This window comes from Lactuca virosa, chromosome 2, assembly GCF_052849685.1.
Source record: "Lactuca virosa cultivar CGN04683 chromosome 2, Lactuca_virosa_CGN04683_v6, whole genome shotgun sequence".
In the NCBI taxonomy this organism is placed as follows: domain Eukaryota; kingdom Viridiplantae; phylum Streptophyta; class Magnoliopsida; order Asterales; family Asteraceae; genus Lactuca; species Lactuca virosa.
This window is the reverse complement of record NC_136427.1, coordinates 281264368-281273962: the sequence shown is the minus strand read 5'-3', so window position 1 is coordinate 281273962 and position 9595 is coordinate 281264368.

The window sequence follows — 9595 nt, the reverse complement described above, 5'->3', positions numbered from 1 at the left end:
CATTGGACTGCGGTAAAGAATATTCTCAAGTACCTGCGGAGGACTAAGGATTGGATCCTTACCCTTGGTGGGAGTGATGACTTGAGAGTAGTAGGGTATAGTGATGCTAGCTTTCAGACTGATAGGGATAACTTCCGCTCTCAGTCGGGCTGGGTCTTTACCTTAAATGGAGGGGCAATCACTTGGAAGAGTTCCAAACAGGAGACTATAGCTGATTCGACTTGTGAATCAGAATACATAGCAGAGAGTGAAGCGGCAAAGGAGGTGATATGGCTGAGGAACTTCATCGGAGACCTTGGAGTTGTACCAGCTATTAAGGAGCCTATGGAGATTTTCTGTGACAGCAATAGTGCGGTTGCCTTAGCCAAGGAACCAAGAGATCATGGCAGATCCCGACACATTGACAGAAAATATCACTTCATAAGACACAAGATAGAAGAAGGACTCCTCGTGGCAAAGAGGGTATCGTCAGATGAGAACCCTGCAGATCCCCTTACGAAGGGACTGACGAGGGTTAAGCATTTGCAGCATGCAAGGCGCATCGGGCTGAGGGACGATATTAGTTTTACAGATTAGATAATTTTTCTGAAACTTGTAAAATGTAATCGACGTTTGATGATGAATGAAATGTGTGATTTATTTATGAGTAAAGTGTTACTATCATTGTCAATTATTTACTATTGTTTCAGTTTTGCATGTTTTGACTTCCAGAATAATTAATTTATTCAAACTTCCACAATCAGTCATACGTCGGAAGTAGGTATGAATCAAGATTTTCATGAATTGGGTTTGTAGATGGCTAAAGGTGTTTAGACATAGCAATGGTTGCTACAACGTTCATGAGTGCTCATAAGTTATGAGTATTGGAATAAACCCACTCTCACTTGTATCACTTCATGGAATTTATCTCGAGTGATCATGAGACGGTAATATCATATAAGTCTTCAAACCTAGAGATATGAGTTGTTACCTATGAGTTGGTTGTGCATTGATTGCACGTAAACGCATCAGTAACTTGATGTTATAAAACGTGCCTTTGTGTGCAATTCAATAAGTAGTAGAACAAGCATATGAGTCGAAGTTTATCTGTTCCTTCTAGAAATAGAAGCGATGTCTGGGCCCCTCGATGATTTTGTGTTGACTCATGTACCGGGCCCGGTCAGAACTAAATTGATGTGTTCAGTTAAGTTCTTTGTCAAACAAATCGGAAATCGAGAAACAACTGCTAGACAATATGTAAGACATTGTTCCATGTATTTGTCCGGCTGATATCATGAGAGCATAGGATTATATGATCACTTATCTAAAATGGCGCTTCATAGTTCACAAGAGTTTTCGAGAGCTACGATTGCCGGTTGGTTCCTGAAGTAATATAGGCAAATACAGTTATTAGACTTATCCAAGTGGGAGTCTGTTGGATAAGATGTCTAAGTCCATAACTTATTTGGTATATACTTGACCCGACCCGGCATGGTCCATTTGGGTTGCACTTCACCCAAACTAGTTATGGATAATTTTATGAGAGTTGTATACTTACGATTTATTAATATATTATAAGTTATAATATATTAATATAAATTCATGTTACCTAATTAGTTTTAATCTTGAATTAATTATGAATTAATTTAGTGATTAAAAGGAAGACTAATTAAATCATGGGCTATTATATTTATATGGTGTGGGCTAACACTCATTTGGGAATGGGCTAAGCTTATATGGAAGTCCATGGATGATCCATGGAGCTTTTACCCATGGATCCTTGGAAGAGGAAAAGACATGGGTTATTAGGGTTTCACCCTAACCATGTACACTATATAAACAAGCTTATGTTGCATGAAAAAGACACTAATGTGTGTGTAAGTGTGGTGGCCAAAATCAAGAGTTAGTATACTCTCTCATACATTTTCCAAGTTTGTGGTGATTTGTGATTTCCATTTGAGGCATTCACATTATTGGTGCTTGGCTCTCAAACTCCAAGGAATCAACAATCAACAAAAGGTATGTAATTCATCTAGTTATTTTTTGGTTAAAAGTACCCCATGCCATGCTAGATAGGTTATAAACCTTGGAAAATAATATTTTGCATGTATTTTTGACAAACATAGATCCAAGGTTTAATAGGGTTGCATGTACACTTAGGAAGTGTTAGAATGCTCAAAACCCACTTCGAGGACGAAGTCTGATTCAAGTGGGGGAGATCCAGGTGCAACGGACTTCAAGGCGCAACGGACTTCAAGTGGGGGAGATCCAGGCGCAACGGACTTCAAGTGGGGGAGATCCAGACAAACATAGATCCAAGGTTTAATAGGGTTTAATAGGGTTGCATGTACACTACCCGGAGTTATTTCCAGGCGCAACGGACTTCGAGGACGAAGTCTGATTCAAGTGGGGGAGATTGTAACATTCGTCACTTGAGGTAATATTTATTTTAAAATGATTGTAATTTATTGTTTGGGCTATCGAATAAGGAATGGATTATTGAGTGGACTTTAGCGAGCGGGCCGATAGGATTGGGCTACCCGAAAATGTATGTTGGGCGTAAGTTCAGCGTACGTAGGGCGTAGAGCAACATTGGATGCGGGGGCGGAGGGGCGTACATACAACGTATCAAGGTGTACGCGCAGTGTAAGCAAGCAGACTCCAAACCCTAATTTTTAGGGTTTAAGCCCTATAAATACAACATTATGACTTAAACCCTAGCCTGCTTACCAGCCTCTCAACCTCAGAAACCCAAGATAGCCTCTCATCCTTCATCCTTGTGTGTTTTTGGCTTTGTGAAGTTCTTGGTGGTGTTTAGAAGCTTGAAAGAAGAAAGAAGAAGTTGGTGAAGAAGAACTTGAGTAGCTTGAGCTCAAGGATCCGAGATAACATCACAATTTGGCACTCATTTAAGGTAAAAAGCTTTCAACTTGCATCATGAATGCTTAGATCTATGTTAATGGAGTTTTTGGACCTTTTTAGGTCCCAAGAATGGATTTTTATGGTTCAACTTCGTATCTACGCATAGGGTTGCCACCCTTAGTGATATATGAGCCCCATTAGCAGTAAAGTTTCGATCTTTAAGGTCCTTTTGTAACCATGCATGAATTATAGTCATTTCCATGGAAGTTAGTTTCTATATTCCAAGTTTGGGTCCATTTGGTGGGTTGCAAGCCACCAAGTAATCGACTTTATGAGTTAAGACATGTTAATAGACTCAGATCTGTAATTTGGATTAAAGGTCTTGAAGGATTAAGCACTTTTGAGGAATATGGCTTAACAGGGTAGTACATTGGATGTACAAGCCAGTACGCGCAGCGTAGAAGCCATACAGCCTATACGCTTAGCATACAGAAGAGTACGCCCTGCGTACTCGCTGAGTTTGGGCTTCACGACATTTGGGCCTCGGTTTGGGCTAATCTTTGGACTTCTTAACTTTTGGGCCTTAATGGGCCATCAGGAGTCAGGTATTGGGCCAAGGACATGATTGGGCTTAAGGGAAAGCCCATTTGAGGAGTTAGGCCCAATTTAGAAAATTGGGCCATTAATGGGCCATTAGTGGGCTTGGAAAGATTAGATGGAATTGGGCCTTGAATATGGTCCAAATTAGACTAGGGGTAAAATGGTCATTTTACCCTAAGAAGGATTATGGATTTTGACTAAGTGTCGTTGTGATAATGATAGTCGGGGAGTCGATGGAGCAGCCGTTGGGGATTCCTTACCATGAGATTCGACACTCCGCTTTGCAAGGTGAGTTTCCTCCTAGGAACGGGTCTAAGGCACCAATGTCGGCCCGTTTATGTATGTTAGCATGTGTTGGACTTCAGTCTGATGCTGGGCAGTGTCCGATGTAGGTTTATATGTTTATATGTTTCCGGACTCCGGTCCGATGTCGGGGAAAGCCCGAGGAATGTTTGTATGCTTGATGTCTTCGTGATTTTTGCATGTGCTTTTTATATGTTCCGGACTTTGGTCTGATGCCGGGGGAAAGCCTGAGGAATGTTTATATGTTATGTTATATGTTCCGGATTTAGGTCCGATGCCGAGCGGGGCCCGAGGAATGTTTAAATGTTTACGTTATGTAAATATGTTTATATGTATTTGTTGATATGTTATTATGTATATCGGATTTCGGTACGATGCCGGGCGGGGCCCGATGCCGGACTTCGGTCCGATGCCGACCGGGACCCGATGTAGCGGGCAAGGCCCATGTTATGTTATTGTGTGATTATGTAATTATGTGTATGGTATGTGGTAGTTTGCGGAGGTTCACTAAGCTTCGTGCTTACATTTTTCAGTTTTGGTTTCAGGTACTACCGGTAGCAAGGGGAAGATCTCGGGATGATTGTAGTGCACACACCATTTGTTTAGCCTAGGCTGTTTATACTCTGATATATTTGACAGATGTTCATGATATTTTGAGATACACGATTTATGATTTTTATGTGATGTTTGATAACTATGGTTTTCTTAATGATTTAAAAAGAAATTTTTGGACCGTATTTTAAGGATGTTTCAAGTTGGTATCAGAGCCTTGGTTTGAGGGATTTGGGCACACTCTCGGGTGTGTCTGAACTCAAACTGAGGACTTGGTATAAAATTTTTAAAAGAAAAATCATTTTTACAAAAAGGATTTTGAAAAGAGAAAAAGGGTGTGGTGCATGCAATCAGTAATATGATGCCTTATATGCCTGCTATATGAGCTTATTGAAATGTATGCTAGTACTGATTAGTCAGTAATATGATAGCCTTAGTAGGATATGCTTGATTATGTCTACTTAATGCTCGAATGCTGCTTGCTTTGTGATTTTAGGAGCCCTAGTTATCTTTAACTAACTAGTAAAGAAATATGTTAAGTTACATATTACGAGGACTGAATAATTTCATAAGGTTAGGTTTAGCTCTATTTTGCAGCTCTCGTTTGAGTCTAACTGTTGTAGGGTAGGACCTCTCATTCGAAGAATTATCTGGTCTTAGTAATATGTAATGGTATTCGCGAGCTAGATAGGGGAGATAGCAGAGACTTCTTATGCAACTGATGGCGGAGAGTGGGTCGGAGATTACCCTAGGGCAAGCCTAGGATGAGATTAGCAGGAAACAGTAGTAGTGAAAGGGACTTGGTGGATTCAAGGCAGTTCTTGAGGAAAGTACGGATAGATGTGGAAGGTAGTATGGGCCCGTACTACTGAAAGCAAAGGATCCGTAATCGAATCAAGGAATGCTGAGATGAATCCAAGGAACTTGTAGTGTGTGTGATCCCTCGAGTTATGATGAGTATTCTGATGTTTGTTATGGTGTATTTTCAGAATGGTGACGCTACGCACTAGACCAGTTGGTACTTCGGGAGCCGGTGAGGGATCAGGCTCGGGCTCTGGAGTCGGGCAACTTGATGAGCAGATGAGAGAGTTCATTTCATCCGAGGTCACGCATAGTATTTTAGACCAGACTTATGTGATATTCGGTACGGTTAAGGAGGGCATCTTGGAGATACTTTATGAGAGGTTGGGTGCATTCCGCACCGAGATGGCGGCCATGCTAGGGGCGTGAACGATGACATTCAGGGAGTTCCGAGCTTGCGGAGCTCTAGACTACCATGGGGATCGGGACCCTATTGCTAGTAGCAGGTGGTTGGCTAATGTCGCCAACGCCTTCTGTACGAGCCGATGTCCCAAAGGGACAAGGTCTGAATTGCTTCCTATATTCTGAAGGACAGAGCACGTGACTGGTGGGAAGAGGTCGGACATGCCATTGGTGATGATGCAGCTCTAGATGCGATGACTTGGAGTGACTTTTTGGCCAGGTTCAGGGCCGAGTTTCCCCTGTGATTGAGGTGTAACAGCTTGCTAGGGAGTTCCAGGATCTGCAGCAGACGACTGAGACGGTGACTGAGATCACCGCCATGTTTAGGGAGAGGGCCCTTCTTGTTCCGCAGTACGTGGAAGACGAGGAGATGAAAAAGGCCTGATATCATGAGATGATGCGGAGTGATATCCGCCAGTTTGTGAGTCGATCCAGCTGCAAGACGCTGGAGGATATGATTGCGTGGGCTCGGGAAAGGGAGTTGGATTTGGAGATGGTGAAGAAAAGGAAACCAGAGGAGGTTCAGTCAGGGAGTGCGGGCAAGAAGCCCAAAGTATCAGATCACCGATCAAGGAGCCAGCATGGCCGCAACCGCTGTGGTAAGTACGACAAGTTGCACGGGGGGGGGGGGGGTGCAGGGCGGGTAGTTCGGGCTGCTTTAAGTGCAACCGAACTGGACATGTGAGCAGAGATTGTACTGCTACTACTACCACCACCACAGTATCAGATCTGATTTGCTTCTAGTGCAATCAGAGGTGACACAAGTGGTCCCAGTGCCCTAGTTTAGCAGCAGCAGGACGGGTGGCGGTACCCGCTCCTGCTACATTGAGGATTACCGATGGGCGCCAGGGCCAGGCGGAGGCGCCAGTTGCGAATAGCAGAGCCTTCCAGTTTACAGTAGAGGAGGCACGTACAGCTCCCGATGTGGTGACGGGTATGTATCTTCTCCTTATCTCTTTATTTATGTTGATTATGGCTTATGTTTATGTGTTTCGTTATAGGATCGTTCCTTGTGAAGGATATATCAGCTCTGGTATTGTTTGATTCAGGGGCTACCCGATCTTTTGTGTCGCTCGCGCTCAGCAAGCGATTCGTACGAGCTCCAGGGGAGTTGGACTGTCCACTTGATGTAGAGATAACAGATGATAGGACCGTTCGGGTTACGAGGGTTCATCGGGGATGTACCCTACAGTTGTTTGATGAGTAGTTTTCTGTGGACTTAGTCCCCATTCCCCTGCGTCGGGAATAAGGTTATAGTAGGTATGGACTGGTTGAGTCCCAATAGGGCAGTTATCGACTGCGAGCAGCAGCTTGTGCGGGTTTGGACCCCAAGTGGGGGAGGTTTAGTGATTCAGGGCGAGAGGCCACAGGGTGGACCGACTTTATGTTCAGTAGCGAGGGTGAGGCGCTACCTTCAGCAGGGTTGCGCATGTTATGGATACCCGGGATAAGGGTAAGGCGACCGTGGATGATGTACCAATCGTGCGGGAGTACCCATACGTGTTCCCAGAGGATTTTCCTGGGATACCTCCGGAGAGGCAGGTAGAGTTCAGGATTGACCTAGTCCCTGGTGCGGATCCGATAGCCAAGGCACCATATCGGTTGGCTCCTCCCGAGATGCAGGAGCTGTCTACACAGCTGCAGGAGCTGTTATACAAGGGATTTATCAGGCCGAGCAGTTCACCATGGGGAGCCCTGATCCTGTTTGTGAAAAAGAAGGATGGGTCACATCGGATGTGTATAGATTATCGGGAGTTGAATAAGGTAACGGTGAAGAACCGTTACCCCCTACCAAGGATTGATGACTTATTTGACCAGCTTCAGGGTGCATCTTGGTTCTCCAAGATTGATCTGCAATCGGGTTATCACCAGATGCGATCCAGGGTCGAAGACAGCCTTTCAGACTCGCCATGGTCACTATGAGTTCGTGGTGATGTCGTTTGAGCTCACCAATGCTCTTGTTGCGTTCATGGACCTCATGAACCGCGTGTGTAGTCCGATGCTGGACCGGTCTGTGATAGTCTTCATCGATGACATCATGGTTTATTCCAAGACTCAGGAGCAGTATGATGAGCATCTGAGAGAGGTGCTGGAGACACTGAGGAGGGATATACTTTTCGCAAAACTCTCAAAGTGTGAGTTCTGGTTGCGCGAGGTGTATTTTCTGGGGCACCTTATCAACCAGAAGGGTATTCTGGTCGATTCGGCCAAGATGGAGGTCGTGATGCAATGGGAGGTTCCGAGGTCTCCAACTGAGATTCAGAGTTTTCTTGGTTTGGCGGGTTACTATCGGAGATTCATCCAGGATTTCTCCAAGATTGTTGTTCCCTTGACCCGACCGGCCAAGAAGTCGGTGACATTCTGTTGGGGGCCTGAGCAGCAGGCAGCCTTCGAGACTCTCAGACAGCGGCTATGTGAGGCACTGATTCAGACTTTACTAGAGGGTGTCGACGATTTCTTGGTTTACCGTGACGCTTCGATCACGGGCATGGGTGTTGTGCTGATGCAGCGGGGTCACGTGATAGCTTATGCTTCGAGGTAGTTGAAGCCTCATGAGGCTAACTGTTGGATTAATGTCTAAGTCCATAACTATATTTGGTATGTACTTCACCCGACCCGGCATGGTCCATTTGGGTTGCACTTCACCGGCACAATTTATATGGATAGTCTTTTGAGAATAGTATATTTATGATTTATATTAATATATTATAAGTTCTAATATATTAATATATAATCATATTATTTAATTAGTATTGATCAAGAATTAATTTATAATTAATTAAGTGATCAAAAGGAACTAATTAAATATGGACTCTTAGATATATATGTGTAGTGGGCCAAGTTCATTTAGGTTGGGCTAAGTCTTCATGGATAGTCCATGGAGCTTTAACCCATGGATCCTAGGAAATGAAAGGTCATGGGTATTAGGGTTTAACCCTAATCCTCCACACTATATAAAGGGTCTTATGGTTCATGAAATTAGGCGAGTGGCTAGTGTGGATATACTAAAGAGGGCAATAACCGATTTCATAAGTGTGAGCCAAGTATCCATATTCTCTAAAGTCTTCCAAGGTGTTTTGGTGATTTGTGATTCCACTTGAGGCTTCCACACTATTGGGGCTAAGCTCTTAAAGTTCAAGACTTCAAGCTTCATTAAAAGGTATGTATTCTAACTTGTTATATTACCCAAGTATCAAGGATTGTATGCTAGATAGGGTAATACCTTGGAATATTCATATTTGCATGTATAATAGAGAAAACATAGATCCAAGGTATTTAGGGTTGCATGTATACTTAGGAGTGTTAGAATGCTCAAAACCCAACAGTGGTATTAGAGTCATGGGTTGTTTTCTGTTATATTCATGCAAATGTTTGATTTTCAAAGTTGAAAAAAAAAAGAAAAAAAAAACATGAAGTTTGTCAAATTTTAAGATAATTACTTGTTTTGTGAAAAACTAATTATTTGTAAAATTTGAATCATTTGCTATATGAGTTGAATTAGGTCAAATTTAGTAAAAGATAAAATGATATGATTATTTTATTAGTTTTAAAAGTTTGATCTAAATGTTTTAAGGAGTTACAAATTTTATCATAAAATTTTGGAGCTCAAAAGTTTTTTTTAAAGTTGTGATCTTAAGTGTTTTGAAACCTTCATAAGTTATGGATATGAAAAGGTTTTAAAAAAAATTGATTCAAAGTTTTTATGGAGTTACAAAATTTGGTGTTAATGTTTTAAAGAATTCCATAACTTATTCTTAAGTTATGGAACATGAAAAGTTTCATCATAAAACAAACATTTAACTCCATAAGTTATGGATTACCAAAAGTGTTTATGTTTCCTTGATTTATGACTTAGTTTAGATTAATGAAAAAAAATAATAAAAAAATTGTGTTTTATTTGTTTTCAATCCTAATTAATCTAGTGGTAGTTCATAAAATGTGTTTTTGTAACTTGTCCTCAAGTTACATAAAAGGTCACATTTATGAATCTTAAAACTCATAAAAGTGCCATAGGTTACATAAAAAAAATGAAGAG